General features: G+C 45.1%; 1 protein-coding gene across 2 annotated transcripts in view; it reads right to left on the bottom strand.

The window, feature by feature from the left end:
* ST8SIA2 (ST8 alpha-N-acetyl-neuraminide alpha-2,8-sialyltransferase 2) overlaps positions 1-15,055 on the bottom strand; it is a 532,431-nt gene that overhangs the window by 390,814 nt on the left and 126,562 nt on the right. Inside the window, exon 2 of one of the 2 annotated variants that reach the window (XM_073653300.1) lies at positions 811-911. The exons of the other annotated variant lie outside the window; for it this stretch is intronic. The gene's annotated coding sequence lies outside the window, so the exon portion shown is untranslated. The remainder of the gene's footprint in view (positions 1-810; positions 912-15,055) is intronic. 2 annotated transcript variants of the gene reach the window in all.

Here is a 15,055-nt window from a genome sequence, read left to right as displayed (position 1 = left end):
ATATACACATCATCATGCCATCCCTGCACAGGGAGCGCTCGCCCAACATAGGAGACCCTATGCTCCAAATCCAACACAGGCAGTCACACTATTCATGAGTAGTATTTAAATCACGCTCACATAATTAAATTAGAACATAAAAAGCATCCTTCATGTTCTGTCTCACAGAATTTGCTATAAAGCATGCGTAAGTGTAAGCTGTATCCTTGTGATGCGGCTTGGGATCACTGAAGACAAGAAGTGAATAGTGACGATCAGGAAGAGGCCGCATGCGGTCCAGCATGCAGCTGACAGTATGCGCTCCAAGTCCCTGGATCTCTATACCGGATGTAAATGGGGGAAACCCGGAAGTAGATCAATGCGGTCCACAGGGCACATGGTGAATGCTAGGCATGCATTTCACATAGAAGGTTCAGTCCTGACACAGCATACAGCTGTAGGAGGGTATGGATGAATGAATCTGGACAAGAAAGGTATTTAAGGACACATGGTGTATATGATATATGTATGCTAGACCATTTGTACCACGACTGGGAAACTGGGGTGGATATCTCTGTATCGTGCACCATCACTGCCCTGAGGAACCTGAGGGAGAAACGCATCGGGAGACACACGTACCTTTATAACAGGGATCATTATGGAGAGGGCTAGCTGTGGACTGCCCTTGTAATGGCAGGAGTCTGGGGTTTTAAGAGGGCCAGAGTAACCCTGACAGGGTATAATAGGGCCTCCTCCTGTCTCCTGCTTGATTCCCTCTGATACTGGCATCTGTATGACGGATTTGGATTCCTGGACCACGGTGTGAATTACCTCTATGACGGACTCCTTGCTAGAGACGGACTACACCTCAACAAACCCGGGAAACACACATTCGCCAGGAGACTCGCAACACTCATCAGGAGGGCGTTAAACTAGAAGAAGAGGGGATGGGAAGAAAAACGTCAGACACAAACATGCAACCAGAGAACATACTAATGAAAGATATGAAGTGCGACAAAGAAGGTCCAAGACAAGATACTTGGAAGGGAGGTAAGAAAATTTCTAATACAATCCACAGGGAGAAGATTGGAACAAAACAAAATCGTGTAAACTGCCTGCTAGCAAATGCCAGGAGCCTGACAAACAAGATGGATGAACTGGAAGCAGAAATATCTACAGGTAACTATGACATAGTGGGAATAACCGAGACATGGTTAGATGAAAGCTATGACTGGGCAGTTAACTTACAGGGTTACAGTCTGTTTAGAAGGGATCGAAGAAATCGGAAAGGAGGTGGAGTCTGTCTGTATGTAAAGACGTGTCTAAAGCCTACAATACGGGAGGATGTATGGGAGGGAAATGAGGAGGTCGAGTCCTTATGGGTGGAGATATATGGGGCAAAAAACAATAATAAAATTATCATAGGAGTCTGTTATAAACCACCAAATATAGCAGAAGCCACGGAAAGTCTATTAATGAGACAAATAGACGAAGTAGCAAAAAATAACGAGGTGATTATTATGGGGGACTTCAACTACCCCGATATAGACTGGGAAACCGAAAGTTGTAGATCTCAGAAAGGAAACAGGTTTCTATCAATTATCAAAGACAATTATTTGTCACAACTTGTGCAGGAACCAACTAGAGGGACGGCCCTTTTAGACTTAATATTAACTAACAGGCCAGACAGAATAACTGAGGTGCAGGTCGGGGGGCACCTGGGAAATAGTGACCACAACATTATACAATTCCACATGTGCTTCAGTAGGGTGCCCAGCAAGGGAGTCACAAAAACACTGAACTTCAGGAGGGCAAAGTTTGATCAGCTAAGAGATGCCCTTCACCTTATAGACTGGGATAGTATCTTTAGTAATAGGAGCATGGAGAGAAAATGGGAAATTTTCAAAACAGTCCTACATAGTCACTGTAGAAGGTACATACCTTATGGGAATAAAAGGGCTAGGGATAGGAGGAAGCCAATGTGGCTAAATAAGGAATAGTGTTGAGCCACCCCCGTAGTGTTCGGGTTCGGTTCGGTTCGTCGAACACCGGGATGTTCGAGGAACTGTTCGTCGAACTGTTCGTCGAACACCTTAGAACACCGTCGAACACCGTTAAAACCAATGGCAGGCAAACAAAAACACATAGAAACACATAGAAAACACCTGCAAAGGTGTCCAAAAGCTGACAAACTGCTCAGAAGACACTCTCTTTAAAAAAGCCGGCCGGCAAATTCAGCAGCGGCATACACCGGTACCCGACAATTTAGACAAGAAGGAATAGAGCATCACACATAGATTAGATAGATAGAAACATGTCAGTCACACATATAAGAAGCACAGTGACAGTGTTGCTTACTGTACTTGTCATTTAGTGTAAAGGATTTATCAAAAAAAATAATAGTGTTTTCATGCACCGTCTCTTTAAAAAAGCCGGCCGGCAATTCAGCATCTGTACCCGACAATTTAGAACAGAAAGAATAGAGCTTCACACATAGATTAGATAGATAGAAACATGTCAGTCACATATATAATAAGTACAGTGATAGTGTTGCTTACTGTACTTGTCATTTAGTGTAAAGGATTTATTTAAAAAAATAATAGTGTTTTCATGCACTGTCTCTTTAAAAAAGCCGGCCGGCAATTCAGCAGCGGTACCCGACAATTTAGAACAGAAAGATAGAGCATCACACATAGATTAGATAGATAGAAACATGTCAGTCACATATATATGAAGTACAGTGATAGTGTTGGTTACTGTACTTGTCATTTAGTATTAAAATAAAGGATTTATTATTAAAAAAATTGGCGTGGGGTTCCCCTTAATTTTAGGCTCTAGCGGAGGTTAAGCAGACGGCTGGGGCAGATGTTTGAAGCCTGGGAAGGGGGTAATACCCACGGAGCTTCCCAGGCTACTAATATCAGCCCCCAGCTGAATACATAGCCTTTACTAGCTATTAAAATGGGGGACCCCCCCAAAAAAATGACGTGGGGTCCCCCCTAATTTAATAGCTAGCAAAGGCTAGGCAGACAGCTGGGGGCTGATATTAATAGCCCAGGAAGGGAGCCATGAATATTGGCCCCCTCCCAGGCTAGAAACACCAGCCGTCAGCCGCCCCAGAAATGGCGCATTCATAGGATGCGCCAATTCTGGCACTTAGCCTCGCTCTTCCACGCTGCCCTGGTGCGGTGGCAGGGGGTAATAGGGTTGGGGTTGATGTCAGCTTATAATGCCAGCTGACATCAAGCCCAGGTTAGTAATGGAGAGGCGTCTATAAGACACCCCCATTACTAACCCCATAGTCAAAGTTAAAAAAAACACAAACACCCAGAATAAAGTCCTTTAATTGAAATAAAGACACAATCCTTTATTGTTCTAAATTAAACCATACTTACCATCACGCCCATTCCAGCTGAAGCCAACGATCTCCTGCAATAAAAGAAAAATAATAAAGCAACCTCATCCTTACCTTTCCATGGTTCCCACGACAGCTTCAGCTCTGCTACATCGAGATGACAGGCTGGACCGCAGCAGAACGCTGCCATCCAGCCTGTCATCCCGCAGACACTGAGAAGCGCAGGCTTGCTTGCGCTGCTCAGCGTCTCTCTGTGACGACATCCAGATGAGCCGAGTTCATGTCCAATGAACTCGGCTCACCTCATGCACATCACTGACAGCGTGGGAAAATTCTCACGCTGAAGCGCTGATTGCAGGAGAATTTTCCCACGCTGTCAGTGACGTGCAGGAGGTGAGCTGAGTTCATTGGACATGAGCTCACCTCATGCACATCACTGACAGCGTGGGAGAATTCTCCTGCACTCAGCACTTCAGCGTGAGAATTTTCCCACGCTGTCAGTGACGTGCATGAGGTGAGCCGAGTTCATTGGACATGACCTCGGCTCATCTGGATGCCGTCACAGCGAGACAGTGAGGAGCGCAAGCATGCCTGCGCTTGTCAGTGTCTGCGGGATGACAGACTGGATGGCAGCGTTCTGCTGCGGTCCAGCCAGTCATCTCGATGTAGCAGAGCTGAAGCTGTCGTGGGAACCATGGAAAGGTAAGGATGAGGTTGGTTTATTATTTTTCTTTTATTGCAGAAGATCGTTGGCTTCAGCTGGAATGGGTGTGATGGTAAGTATGGTTTAATTTAGAACAATAAAGAATTGTGTCTTTATTTCAATTAAAGGACTTTATTCTGGGTGTTGTGTTTTTTTAAAATACTTTACTAGAAATTCATGGCGGTCATGTCTAATACTGGCGTGACCCCATGAATTTTGGGCTTGGGGCCAGCTGATAATACCAAGCTGGCCCTAACCCCTTTATTACCCAGTGAGCCACCGCACCAGGGCCCTGGATGAGTTGGGTACAGCGCCAGAAGATGGCGCTTCTATGAACGCGCCATTTTCCGGGGTGGCTGCGGACTGCAATTTGTAGCGGGGGGGGGGCCCAGAAAGCTTGGGCCTCCCTGCGCTGCAGATTCCAGCCCCCAGCTGCCTAGTTGTACCTGGCTGGACACAAAAATAGGGCGAAGCCCCACGTACTTTTTTTTTAATTATTTCATGAAATAATTAAGAAAAAAAGGCCTTCCCTATATTGTTGTGTCCGGCCAGGTACAAATAGGCAGCTGGTGGTTGGGGGCAGCCCGTTCCTGCCTGCTGTACCTGGCTGGACACAAATATAGTGCGAAGCCCCACTTCAATTTTTTTTAATTATTTCATGAAATTCATGAAATAATTAAGAAAAAAAGGCCTTCCCTATATTGTTGTGTCCGGCCAGGTACAAATAGGCAGCTGGTGGTTGGGGGCAGCCCGTTCCTGCCTGCTGTACCTGGCTGGACACAAATATAGTGCGAAGCCCCACTTCAATTTTTTTTTTATTATTTCATGAAATTCATTAAATAATTAAGAAAAAAAGGGCTTCCCTATATTGTTGTGTCCGGCCAGGTACAAATAGGCAGCAGGTGGATGGGGGCAGCCCGTTCCTGCCTGCTGTACCTGGCTGGACACAAATATAGTGCGAAGCCCCACTTCAATTTTTTTTAATTATTTCATGAAATTCATGAAATAATTAAGAAAAAAAGGGCTTCCCTATATTGTTGTGTCCGGCCAGGTACAAATAGGCAGCTGGTGGATGGGGGCAGCCCGTTCCTGCCTGCTGTACCTGGCTGGACACAAATATAGTGCGAAGCCCCACTTCAATTTTTTTAAATTATTTCAGGAAATTAATGAAATAATTTAAAAAAAATTGACGTGGGGCTTCGCACTATATTTGTGTCCAGCCAGGTACAGCAGGCAGGAACGGGCTGCCCCCAACCACCAGCTGCCTATTTGTACCTGGCCGGACACAACAATATAGGGAAGCCCTTTTTTTCTTAATTATTTCATGAAATAATTTAAAGAAAATTGACGTGGGGCTTCGCCCTGTTTTTGTGTCCAGCCAGGTACAACTAGGCAGCTGGGGGCTGGAATCCGCAGCGCAGGGAGGCCCAAGCTTTCTGGGCCACCCCCGCTGAAAATTGCAGTCCGCAGCCACCCCGGAAAATGGCGCGTTCATAGAAGCGCCATCTTCTGGCACTGTACCCAACTCATCCAGGGCCCTGATGCGGTGGCTCACTGGGTAATAAAGGGGTTAGGGCCAGCTTGGCATTATCAGCTGGCCCTAAGCCCGAAATTCATGGGGTCACGCCAATATTAGACATGACCACCATGAATTTCTAGTAAAGTATTTAAAAAAAACACAACACCCAGAAAAAAGTCCTTTAATTGAAATAAACACACAATTCTTTATTGTTCTAAATTAAACCATACTTACCATCACGCCCATTCCAGCTGAAGCCAACGATCTCCTGAAATAAAAGAAAAATAATAAAGCAACATCATCCTTACCTTTCCATGGTTCCCATGACAGCTTCAGCTCTGCTACATCGAGATGACAGGCTGGACCGCAGCAGAACGCTGCCATCCAGCCTGTCATCCCGCAGACACTGAGAAGCGCAGGCTTGCTTGCGCTCCACAGTGTCTCTCTGTGAGGGCATCCAGATGAGCCGAGTTAATGTCCAATGAACTCGGCTCACCTCATGCACGTCACTGACAGCGTGGGAAAATTCTCCTGCACTCAGCGCTTCAGCGTGGGAGAATTCTCACACTGAAGCGCTGAGTGCAGGAGAATTCTCCCACGCTGTCAGTGACGTGCAGGAGGTGAGCTGAGTTCATTGGACATGAGCTCACCTTATGCACGTCACTGACAGCGTGGGAAAATTCTCCTGCACTCAGCGCTTCAGCGGGAGAATTTTCCCACGCTGTCAGTGACGTGCATGAGGTGAGCTGAGTTCATTGGACATGAGCTCACCTTATGCACGTCACTGACAGCGTGGGAGAATTCTCCTGCACTCACCGCTTCAGCTTGAGAATTTTCCCACGCTGTCAGTGACGTGCATGAGGTGAGATGAGTTCATTGGACATGAACTCGGCTCATCTGGATGTCCTCACAGAGAGACGCTGAGCAGCGCAAGCAAGCCTGCGCTTCTCAGTGTCTGCGGGATGAGAGGCTGGATGGCAGTGTTCTGCTGCGGTCCAGCCTGTCATCTCGATGTAGCAGAGCTGAAGCTGTCGTGGGAACCATGGAAAGGTAAGGATGAGGTTTCTTTATTATTTTTCTTTTATTGCAGGAGATCGTTGGCTTCAGCTGGAATGGGCGTGATGGTAAGTATGGTTTAATTTAGAACAATAAAGGATTGTGTCTTTATTTCAATTAAAGGACTTTATTCTGGGTGTTTGTGTTTTTTTTAACTTTGACTATGGGGTTAGTAATGGGGGTGTCTTATAGACGCCTCTCCATTACTAACCTGGGCTTGATGTCAGCTGGCATTATAAGCTGACATCAACCCCAACCCTATTACCCCCTGCCACCGCACCAGGGCAGCGTGGAAGAGCGAGGCTAAGTGCCAGAATTGGCGCATCCTATGAATGCGCCATTTCTGGGGCGGCTGACGGCTGGTGTTTCTAGCCTGGGAGGGGGCCAATATTCATGGCTCCCTTCCTGGGCTATTAATATCAGCCCCCAGCTGTCTGCCTAGCCTTTGCTAGCTATTAAATTAGGGGGGACCCCACGTCATTTTTTTTGGGGGGTCCCCCATTTTAATAGCTAGTAAAGGCTATGTATTCAGCTGGGGGCTGATATTAGTAGCCTGGGAAGCTCCGTGGGTATTACCCCCTTCCCAGGCTTCAAACATCTGCCCCAGCCGTCTGCTTAACCTCCGCTAGAGCCTAAAATTAAGGGCAACCCCACGCCAATTTTTTTAATAATAAATCCTTTATTTTAATACTAAATGACAAGTACAGTAACCAACACTATCACTGTACTTCATATATATGTGACTGACATGTTTCTATCTATCTAATCTATGTGTGAAGCTCTATTCTGTCTGTTATAAATTGTCGGGTACCGCTGCTGAATTGCCGGCCGGCTTTTTTAAAGAGACAGTGCATGAAAACACTATTATTTTTTTAAATAAATCCTTTACACTAAATGACAAGTACAGTAATCAACACTGTCACTGTACTTCATATATATGTGACTGACATGTTTCTATCTATCTAATCTATGTGTGAAGCTCTATTCTGTCTGTTATAAATTGTCGGGTACAGATGCTGAATTGCCGGCCGGCTTTTTTAAAGAGACGGTGCCTGAAAACACTATTATTTTTTTTGATAAATCCTTTACGCTAAATGACAAGTACAGTAAGCAGCACTTTCACTGTACTTCGTATATATGTGTCTGACATGTTTCTATCTATCTAATCTATGTGTGAAGCTCTTTTCTTTCGGTTCTAAATTGTCGGGTACCGGTGTATGCCGCTGCTGAATTGCCGGCTTTTCATGTTTCACTGTTGGCACTGTTCCCATCGATTTGGGCAATCACTGTAATGCCACAACCACCATGGCTGTGGCATTACAGTGAGTGGCAGACAATCCCTGCATGATTGGTGCTCTAAATAGCGCCAGACATGCAGGACACGCTTTTGGTGCACGAACAGTTATCGAACATAACCTCGAACAGCCGAATTTTTTGCAAATCGTTCGGGTTCGTCGAACAACTCGAACACCGCCCAAAACAGCTCGAATTTGAGATTGGCGAACAGTTCTAGTCGAACACCGCTCATCTCTAATAAGGAAGTCAAGAGGGCAATGAAAAACAAAAAAAAGGGCTTTCGGTAAACTTAAACAAGAAGGCAGTGAGGAAGCGATAATATCTTATAGGGAAAAAAACAAAATCTGTAAGAAACAAATAAGAATAGCAAAAGAGGAGACAGAGAGACTAATTGCCAAGGAAAGTAAAACGAATCCCAAACTGTTCTTTAACTATATAAACAGTAAAAGGATTAAAACTGATGGCGTTGGGCCATTGAAAAATAACCTGGGTAAAATCATAGAGGGCGATGAGGGTAAAGCAAACCTACTCAATAGCTTCTTCTCCACTGTTTTCACAAAAGAAAACAATTTATCGGAGGAAATGCAGAGTGATAAAGTAAACCCTCCGCTAAATATCACCCACCTAACCCAGGAGGAAGTTCAGAAACGCCTAAATAATATCAAAATAGACAAGTCACCAGGCCCAGATGACATACACCCCCGGGTACTAAAAGAATTAAGTAATGTGATAGACAGGCCGCTGTATCTTATATTCAAGCACTCTTTATGGACAAGGACTGTCCCACTAGACTGGCGCCAAGCAAATGTGGTACCAATATTCAAAAAGGGGTCTAAAAGTGACCCTGGGAACTATAGACCAGTCAGCTTAACGTCTGTTGTGGGTAAATTGTTTGAAGGATTTCTTAGAGATGCTATTGTAGAATATCTTAATGATAATAACTGTCTAACTCCATATCAACATGGATTCATGAGGGATCGCTCCTGCCAAACAAACCTGATCGCCTTCTACGAGGAGGTGAGCTCACAGCTGGACCGGGGAGAGTCAGTGGATGTTGTATACCTTGACTTCTCCAAAGCGTTTGATACCGTGCCACACAAAAGGTTGGTATATAAAATGAGAATGCTTGGTCTGGGGGATAATGTGTGCAAGTGGGTAAATAGCTGGCTGAGTGATAGAAAGCAGAGGGTGGTTATCAATGGAGTAAGCTCAGGGTGTGTCAGGGTTACTAGCGGGGTGCCTCAAGGGTCTGTCTTGGGCCCTATATTATTTAATATATTTATTAATGATCTAGTGGAAGGGTTGCATAGTAAAATAGCAATATTTGCAGATGATACTAAACTTTGTAAAGTAGTTAATACAGATGAGGACAGGGCACAGCTACAGGAGGATTTGGATAAATTGGGGAGGGGGGCTAAAAAATGGCAAATGGGGTTCAATGCCGATAAATGTAAGGTCATGCACATGGGAAAGAAAAACAGCAGTCACCCATACATATTAAATGGGAAACCGTTGGGGAAATCTGACATGGAGAAGGACCTGGGCGTCTTGGTTAATAGCAAATTAAATTGGAGTGCCCAGTGTCAGGCAGCAGCTGCGAAGGCAAATAGAGTCATGGCATGCATCAGAAGAGGAATAGGGGCATATGATGAGAACATTGTTCTTCCTCTGTATAAAGCGCTGGTAAGGCCGCACTTAGAATATTGTGCACAGTTCTGGGCTCCGGTGCTCAGGAAAGACATATTGGAGCTAGAGAGGGTACAAAGGAGGGCGACTAAAGTAATAAAGGGAATGGAGGGACTAGAATACCCAGAGAGGTTGTCAAAATTAGGCCTATTTACATTGGAAAAGAGAAGGCTTAGGGGAGACCTCATAAACATGTATAAATACATCAGGGGGCAGTACAGAGATCTCTCCCATGACCTGTTTATACGAAGGATGGTGACAAAGACGAGGGGGCACACTATGCGTCTGGAGGAAAGGAGGTTCCTGCACCAGCATAGAAGGGGATTCTTTACGGTCAGAGCCGTGAGACTCTGGAACTCTCTGGGAGAGGAAGTGGTGATGTCCAACTCACTTAAAGAGTTCAAGAGAGGCCTGGACACCTTTCTTGAGAACAATAAAATTACATCTTATGCTTAGTTAATTAATCCAGGGATTTAATCTGACTGCCAGATTGGAGTCGGGAAGTGAATTTTTCCTCAATGATGTAAATTGGCCTATACCGCATGGTTTTTTGTTGCCTTCCCCTGGATCAACGCTGCGGAATAGCTGCAGTGCATAAGAAATAGGCTGAACTGGATGGACGCTTGTCTTTTTTCGGCCTTATAAACTATGTAACTATGTAACTATGTAACTATGGATGTCCTAAGGTTTGGAGTACAGTCTACTGTACAAAAAAACGTCCGGCATGGGTGAGACTGTTCCTTTATTTCAGTGCTTGCTGTGAATACCATTTTTTCTGTGCATAGCATCTGGACAACTATTCATTTATGAGCATCCAGGCTACTACATTAGATAAATTTCATGCAATAGGTCATTATTATAAATATATGTGTACACTATGACCTATTCTGGCAAGACATTGCCATGGTAAACAAATGACCTGGTTGCCACTACATATTTGTTCACTTTTGTATGTTTTTAAAGTTAAGTCCAGAATACTTAGTGTTTTTGTATTGTATGTGGTCACTTTTAATAATATATTAGTAAAAGTTATGTTGTAAATGATCTCTTTTGATGCATTTCTATTTCTTTTTATTACTAGAGATCATTGAATCTTTTGTAATTCAAATTCGGCAAGTTCAGCAAATTTAAAAAAAATATTATTTCCAGTGAATAAATTTACTGGAAGTCGCAGATACTCCTATTTCCTAATTTTTTCAATGGAACGCGTAGTTGGCACAAAAGCACAGAGACTTGTCTGACATTTATCCGAATGTCAGATTATATTTGCAATATAAGTTTATGGGTCTGTGAAATAAAAACAGTCAGTAAAAAATGGACATCACACAGATGGCATCCGAATGCTGTCCATTTTTCAAAGGCTGTTTGATAGAAGCTTGACAAACCTCTATAAGTTTTTCTTTTCATCCAAAAAAAAGTGATGAAACTCTGTAAACTCTGATGGTAAAAACTTCACACTGATAACATTCAAAAACGATGAACTGTTTTTGTGTGAAGGAGTCCTTATCATAGAAAAGGATGGCAACCAGGTAGTACCCAACAGCTCATTTAATAACATAATGCACTCAAAGAATTTAAACTTTTTTTTCTTACCAAAATAATTCTCATCCGGCAGACTATCCTGTGCTGAACATTGACTCAAACTGACGGTGTCGCTGTTAGGAGCAACATCATCCTGCTGTGACTGAGATGAGTGATGTGACAACTATCCCATAATGTCCACTTCCTCCTTCTCACTTATACTTGCAACATAAGCTAATTGCGTTCTGCATTTGGTAGTAAAACTGCCCGGACAACTGTTGCCAGTTGTGGTGGGGGTGCTTCTGATGCTACTAAAAGCTCCCACATTCTCCGCTGTAGTAATTTTATTTTTTTATTTACACTACTCCGTCCATTACCATTGGTAATTTTTCTTTTACTATATATTTTGTACAACACTATAATCAACTTTTGACAAACATTTTAACCCCAATTATTCAACCCTTGATAAAAAGGACGAAATAAGAAATGTAATAAGTAATAAGAAATGATGGAAGTCCATGTATAGAAATCAAAATTTGGCAGAAGGCAGGAGTATAGGTGTGGTGTGTGCATTTGTCTAATTGGACTAGTAAAACAGGTGTGCAAAAGCAGACATAGACAGTTAAGTGTCTACATAAAAAACAAATATATATATACAGTACAGACCAAAAGTTTGGACACACCTTCTCATTTAAAGATTTTTCTGTATTTTCATGACTATGAAAATTGTACATTCACACTGAAGGCATCAAAACTATGAATTAACACATGTGGAATTATATATTTAACAAAAAAGTGTGAAACAACTGAAAATATGTCTTATATTCTAGGTTCTTCAAAGTAGCCACCTTTTGCTTTGATGACTGCTTTGCACACTCTTGGCATTCTCTTGATGAGCTTCAAGAGGTAGTCATCAGAAATGGTTTTCACTTCACAGGTGTGCCCTGTCACGTTTAATAAGTAGGATTTCTTGCCTTATCAATGGGATTGGGACCATAAGTTGTGTTGTGCAGAAGTCAGGTGGATACACTGCTGACAGTCCTACTGAATAGACTGTTAGAATTTGTATTATGGCAAGAAAAAAGCAGCTAAGTAAAGAAAAACGAGTGGCCATCATTACTTTAAGAAATGAAGGTCAGTCAGTACGAAAAATTGGGAAAACTTTGAAAGTGTCCCCAAGTGCAGTTGCAAAAACCATCAAGCGCTATAAAGAAACTGGCTCACATGAGGACCGCTCCAGGAAAGGAAGACCAAGAGTCACTACTGCTTCTGAGGATAAGTTTATCCGAGTCACCAGCCTCAGAAATCGCAGGTTAACAGCACCTCAGATTAGAGACTAGTGTTGAGCCACCCCCGTAGTGTTCGAGTTCGGTTCGGTTCGTCGAACACCCGTGTGTTCGCCGAACTGTTCGTCGAACTGTTCGTCGAACACCTTCGAACACCGTTAAAACCAATGGCAGGCAAACAAAAACACATAGAAACACATAGAAAACACCTTCAAAGGTGTCCAAAAGCTGACAAACTGCTCAGAAGACACAACTAACACATGGAAAAGTGACAAGTACATATAGTCATGCGAAAAGAAAAGAGGTGGAGGAGTAAAACGAGGGGGAGACACAGATATAGGCATGTCATGCCCTTCTAAAATCCAAAAAGTGAGAAGCCGAGACGGCCAGTCCGCTCCTGCCCGTGCCACCTCCGTGTCGCCGGGTTTGTGCCAGAGCCGCGGTGAACCCTGACGGCCAGCCCCCCTCTCCCAATACTGGTGCCTGTCCGCTGGTGGGTCGAGAGAGCCCCCCTGTGGTGGAGGCAGCTCTAAGCTTTTTAATTTAAATTGTCCCTCTAATTTGAATGAATACACTTTAAATCCATTTACAAGGATCTATTGGAGGGCAAGTCTCATGCCAGCAGCCGCGTAATTCCAGCTCCAGTAGCGTCCACTAAAGCTGCTGCAGTTAAAAAGCTTTTATAAGGATCGAGCTCGGCTGTCCACCGCAAGGCATCCTAGTGCCAGTCCCAGCCCCTATGCCTTGGGGTGCCTCCTGATGCTCTTCACTAAGTATCCCGTGGTCCCGAAGCATTTCCTTTGAAAAAATTAAGTGTCCAAACTACAGGTGGTGTAGCTTGCTTAACAGCCGGGATAATCCGCTGACTAGCAGACACTGCTACTAGGCACAAAGTATTTCCTGGGCTAGATGCAGTTAAAAATTTGTAAGTAGATACTCTCGTTGGATGCTGAGAAAGCATTCCATAGAGTCTCCTGGCACGCCATATATGATTCTCTTAAAAAGCTTGGGGTAGGGGTCTAGGGGACCCTTTTATAGCCAAAATCATGGCCCTGTATCACAATACGTCACCTAGGCTGAAGATAAATGGAACTGTAGCACCGAGGGCTCGGTTGCTACAGACGTATTGCACCTCACCCAGAGGTGTGATATCTCACTCTCAGATAAGGATGGAGTGTGGATCAGGACCCGACACCTGCATGCATTACACCACATTGCCGTGGGGCAGGGCGACCAATATGCCCCTGAGATGGGCACGACAGTCCCTGTCCCTGGCTGGAGTGGGGGGAGGGAACACTGAGGAAGGGGAACCCTGCAGTGCAGGAGCAGGGAGGAAGCAGTTCCTGGGTGCATTGAGAAGGGAGTATAAAAGGTGGGCACCATCTTAGTTCAGTGCAGAGAAGTCTGAGCAGAAGTGGCAGGGAGCAGGGGCTCTGCATGAGCTCTGCTCCGGAGGCGGGCCTAGTAACAGAGGCCCAGGCCTGCAAGAGGGAGAAGGAAGGAAGAGGAGCGGAGAAGGCTCCAGGAACGAGGAATGAAGGGATCCCAGGGGTGCGGACGGGCGAGTCGCCACCGCACGCCCGAATCCACCTGCGTGGAGGGGTCAGGCCAAAGGGGGAGACCGGTCCCCGAACTAGTGGAGGCAGGAAACGACCCTCAGCTAGAAACCGGAGGCTCTGACATTTTATGTGGCGCAGCCCCTTGCTCCACCCGCTAGGAAGGCACCACATAGGGTCAGGGAAACTGGCGCCAAGTTTACCAAGAGGAGGCCCGAGGCAGCCGGACAGAAGTGTTGGTAAGAAAGGCCAGACAAAGGACACACAAAGGGGGTCCTGTGAAGCGCTCCAAAGTTATCTGGGAGTTGTCTGAGCCCCTCACCTGGTGAGCACAGTACGACGTGGGCAGCCGTTACCTGCAGACGTGGTCTGGAAAATAAGAACTGTGAGTAAAGGCCCTGAACTGCATCACTGACTCCGTGTCGTTACTGCTGCTGCCCTGCACCATCACCCCCATCCTCCGCATACACTGCCCTGAGGCTATACTCCTCCCGTGGGGAGTTATGCTACGCTCTGCTGCACCCACAACACCAGCCTTAGCGGTCTGCCCTGTAGCGGCGGTTCACTCTGACCGCAATCCACGGGTGGCGTAGTCGGACATTTAAACATCAAAACCACATAAATAGTTCCGCCACTGGTTTGACCGCCCTGAGCCACGGAACCGGATCGCCGCCACGAAGACTACAACCACCAGCATCCACCAAAAAGGGTCCGGCTCCGGGTGTCCCAAGGCCCAGGGGGTGCGTCAGAACATTTTCCTCACCTTTCACAATCACCAATGGGACAAGGCAGGGATGTCCTCTGTCCCCTCTCTTATACATCCTAGTGACGGAGCACCTGCTCTCATCAATTCGCCATAACCCCAATATTAGGTGGATTGAGGTGGGAGGCACCGAGTACAAGTGCTCTCTATTTGCTGATGATGTCCTAGTATATATCACTCAATCACATATATCCATCCCTGCTGTTATGGCTGAAATAGATCACTTTGTTACATGGTAAAATTTTAAAATCAATGCAGCGAAGTCTGAGGCCCTCAATGTCTCCCTCCCTAAATCCATATAGGATTCCATCCAGTCCAACTTTCCCTTTGCCTGG

The sequence above is a fragment of the Phyllobates terribilis genome, unplaced genomic scaffold (assembly GCF_046119375.1).
Source record: "Phyllobates terribilis strain yellow unplaced genomic scaffold, ASM4611937v1 Scaffold_11__3_contigs__length_659146591, whole genome shotgun sequence".
Lineage (NCBI taxonomy): Eukaryota > Metazoa > Chordata > Amphibia > Anura > Dendrobatidae > Phyllobates > Phyllobates terribilis.
The sequence above is the reverse complement of the archived record's forward strand: the minus strand, read 5'-3'. Positions and strand labels throughout refer to the sequence as shown.